Here is a 4,636-nt window from a genome sequence, read left to right on the forward strand (position 1 = left end):
TCTGTCTCTGATGATGCTGAGGTGCTCATGAGCTCAGAAAATGTTTTTTTCCCCCTAATCTGAGATAGTCTGTCAGCTACATTTCTTAAGGGTAGGTCCACTGCTTTGGTGTCTACAGAATGAAATAGAAACAACAGGGTACACATAGTTAGAATATTGAGTACAGGGATAGAACTTTAATAGTTTGAAAAAGGACAAACATTGTTGCAAAAAGTTGTTGCAAGATGTTCTGAATGCAAATGTAACATCACATCATTAGCTAGATACAATCTAAATTTGTTGCCAATTACACAAAGTGGTCCATGAAACAATGTATCTAGGAAGCAAGGCTTGGATTGAACACACTTTCACCAGGCACTCCTGGCTGTGCACTGGATAGAGGGGGGGGAAGCAAGGCTTGGATTTAAATAAGTTTGAGCAGGCATTCGGGGCTTGTGCTGTGCCGGGGAGGGGGGGAAGCAAGGCTTGGTTTTAAAACACTGCATGGTGGTCTGGGAGAACAAGGCTTAAAATGCAGGAAGCCAAGAGTCTGCCTCCCTTGATTGATTCCCTCACTTGATTTTCTCTGCACAGATTACATACATAATATTTCCCATGTTATAACAAGTGATGTTACACGTAGCGTTTCTCAACACATACAGTAACTGAGACCTGGGTTATCACCCAGTACAGGCAACAAAACGCCTGAGATCCCTCTCATGCACCCCACCACACACTCAATGTACAAGGACACCAATGATAATAAGAAAGAAAACTCACCAATTGTACCTTCCGCGGGATCATTTGTGCTGTCCTGTGTGCTGCTGGACTGCTCGGGGGTCAAGAATAACTCCTGTGTTTCTGGGAGCACATCTGGGCTTCGCAGTAGTCATGCTGAGAACAATGGGGAAGTTCTCTCCACGCTGGTAACTACAGGAAATGAAGATTCAAATCTTCCCGGGGCTGCTTTGGGGGCAGGTACTGAAATGGGGCATGATGGGATACACTCCAGAGGCCAATTAATGCACATTAAGTCGGATTGAGTCCACACTTGCACTACTGCGCAGTAGCTAATGCGCCTCAGGTGCTAATCCTCTTGGCAGAGGTGGTCTTATTGCTGCACATCAAAGTGCTCCTTAATATGCATTAACGCACTAGTGTGGACGCAGTTATTATTAATGCGTATTAAGGGACTTTAATGCGCAGTAAGCCACCAGTGTAGACCAGGCCTGAGTCAGGCTGTGTCCACCAGGGTCCCTACTCCAACCTTGGTTGCCCAGAGGCTACCGGGCTCCCTGCCAGGAACTTGGGTGCACCAAAGCTCCCTACCAGGAGCACAGAGGTGTCTCTCCCCCTGCTCCCCAGACTCAACTCCTCAGGGGCAGCCCAGTTTTGATGGGGAGCTGCGCACAGAGCTGAGAACCCAGGTTCTCAGCCTCCCCAATGCTGCTCTTAAGTTGGTGGAAGTGCTCCTGGTGAGGATACATGCTATCGACAGAGGAAGGGTAGTGTGGACATGAACCACCACAGTAATTACAAATCTGACTTAATTAGAAGTCTGACTTAACGTCACTTAGGTCAACTTAAGTTTTTAGTTTGGAGTTGAGCCCAGAAGGGGCAAAGGACTTTTTGTTTAGTGCTGAACCTCAGAAGCAGACTGACCTGTTATGTAATTCTGCCAGAGGGTTAAGCCAAGAAGATCCAGTGCAGGAGTCTGGGTAAGAGACCAACCAGCTGGGAGGGATCACCACAGCTGAGAAAGTGCCACCAAGAAGAGTGCTAGAGGCAAAGTACCTTGCAACTTAACATGTGGCCATGAGGGTGTGCCCTAGAGGTAAAGGCTCACACTTTCATTTCCTTCTATTTTATTATATAGCTCACTCTCTAGTCAAGTGGATCATAGAACATAGCAACACCCCTACTTCACTCCTGGACTACTCGAATGTGAAGGTGTTTTAGCAAGAGGTGGGTGAGAAGAATGAATTTTATTTTAGATGTTGACATTCCTTTAACACCTGAAACTAAAAAAGTCTCAATGACATCTGAGAATAGTAAAGTTACAGATGCTCAAATTTTATTTCCTTTGAGCTGCAGTAGTAGCCAAATAGCTTATTTTGCAAGGTGGAAGTTTCTCTCTTTTGAGAAGATAACTTATAAGAATAGGAACTTTATCTGAAATGGCAGCTCTTTAAAGACTCATGTACAAATGACAGCAGTAATCTGAAAAGTTTCAGGACAGTCTTTATTTAAGACTAGTTATTACTTTTATCTCATGTTGAAAAACCTTTGCCAGAAGAGCATGGCTGATAAGTTATATACCTACTGGGTCATTTTATAATTTCTCTCTCTTCCACTCCTGCACTGAAGTCTCTAGTATAAAGGATTATTCTCCCTTTTACTCTTCATTCCTATAGAGATATCTGTGATTATAATTTTGTCATTTAACATTTCTCTGGTTGAACAACATATACCTCCTTTCCATCCATGAGGGACAAAGTTTTTATATAAGCTTGAACAGTCCTTCCTCAATGTAAGGAGACAACCAATTCCACAAAATATTCTCTCAGGTGGACAAGGGGAAGAATCACTCTAGGTAACACCACACCTCAAGGACCTCAATATTTTCTCACTTGACACCATCCTCAAACTCCATGCTGAAATCACTACATTTCTGGCTAATGAGTGGACAAGGCTGCCTTTAGAGGCAGCAGATTTACACCCTGTCTATATTAGAGTAGCTACACCAATGCAAATCCCTAATGTAGTTACCCTACACAGATGTAAAAACAGGGTTTACGGTGGTGCAATTGACTTGATCCAGTGAAGAACCAGATTAACAACACAGATGTAAACACAGTGGAAATTTCTCTCATCTAGGCAGGATGTAATTTGCCATATAGCAAGCAATGCAAAACAAACTATTTGTCAGAAACTGACTACATTGCTTCTGCAGACTCCCAGCCCCAAACTAATGGAGTGAGCAGGAACCGAACACAGGCTCCTTCACAGCAATCCATAGTCCTATTAGGCCACCCACACACACAACTGAAAGTTAAAGTGTATTTGTAAAATATTTGATGCATTTATTATAAACAAACATCAAGGGTTCTCTATCATGTATAGGTTGGGTTAGTATAATAATTTGCTTTAAAGGTTTTTCAACTTTATTATATTCATACAACAGTTTTATTAAAAAGGTACATCTACTCGGATATATTTCCTTCTACCTTAGCTGCTGCCTGCATTACAGCCTGGTTTACACCTAAAACTTGGGTCAAACTAAATACATTGCTCACAGCTGTGATAAACTTCATACCATATGCCATGTCCTTAGGTCAACCTAACCTCCACAGTAGACACAGCTAGGTCGATGATAGGATATATCTGCATTACAAGTGCTATAGCAGTAGAGGTGCAGCTATGCCACTGTAGCACAAATACTTGCTACTGTGATAGAAGAATTCTAAGACCCCATTTATAAAATGGTGGGGCTAATCACAACCACATGCAGACATCTTACAAGCAAAAAAAAAAAAAAAAAAAAAAAAAAAAGTTGCCTCTGCATCCTCTGCTCAGTGCCACTTTGAAAAGTACTGCATTACAAAGTTAAGGTTGGAATGAACAAATGAAGTGGTCTTTTTCAGCATCTTATATATGAAAATAGATTATTGTGCCTCTCAAACTGCTAGCCACAAGATGAAAAAAATTATGAAAGGTAACGTATGTGAAGCATCTACTGAAGCAATCATCTTCTATATTTCATATTCCCACTTAAACATAAGCTACAATTAAAATCTAGTTATATTAAAATCTCATTTCTACTTTCCTTTAATCAGTTATGTACATAAAGTAAGTCCATTCAAGGGAGCTTTGTAAGAAAAAAAAAAAAACACTTAAATTCTGTTTAGTCTCAGATAACTCAGAAGGTGATGCAACTGCAAACTTCTCAAAATAAGTACTGCTTAGACTAACAGTTCCAAATAAGTCACAAGTAGCTTGGAGTAACCTCTTCCTCTGAAAAAAACACTAGTACCCAAAAATTACAAGAGAGTAATAGGATTTATGCAGTGTCAGATTTTTCACATCCAGATATTTTAGGTTAAATTGTATACTCTTTATTCATATTATGTAACACTAACTGTAAATAAGGGAAATGAAATAAGCTTCTTTCCAGAAGTTTATGAAGCAAGCAAAAGGTTAGTGAAAGAATGCTACTGCCACGTATCACACCCTCCCCCACTCACGTAATGGACATTTCATCTCTCCTCTTGGAAAGAAGTTCGGAATCCCCCCCAAAAAACACCTAACTACAGCTCTTGCAAATAAACTAGAAAGTCAAAGTTTTGTGTAACATGCAGTCCTCACTTGCATCAACTAATTCCCGATTCTCATGTCTTTTACACGGATTTGTAAAGAGCTCACTTTAGAGAGCTCAACATAAAGTCTTATTCCTAGCACCTCATACTCAATAGATCAGCCCAAAAGCTTATTACTACAAGTAATTTTTCCCTTCCAATTTAAAGTAACTGCTTTAAACTACCCCAATACAATTCAGTCTGTAACCTCTGATTTCCACAGTCTTTAGCAAAGAATATCCATTTATGTAACATCAGGTTACAGTAACATTGGTTTAAACAAATGTATCTAATATGCACCC

The 4,636-nt window shown here is 40.5% G+C and overlaps 1 protein-coding gene across 4 annotated transcripts in view; it reads right to left on the reverse strand.

Annotated features, from left to right (window-relative positions):
- Positions 1-4,636, reverse strand: part of P4HA1 (prolyl 4-hydroxylase subunit alpha 1) — a 65,304-nt gene that overhangs the window by 59,864 nt on the left and 804 nt on the right. The gene's annotated exons all lie outside the window — the stretch shown is intronic.

This window comes from Emydura macquarii, unplaced genomic scaffold (assembly GCF_026122565.2).
Source record: "Emydura macquarii macquarii isolate MOO-44397 ecotype Brisbane River unplaced genomic scaffold, CSIRO-AGI_Emac_v2 contig_1390, whole genome shotgun sequence".
Lineage (NCBI taxonomy): Eukaryota > Metazoa > Chordata > Testudines > Chelidae > Emydura > Emydura macquarii.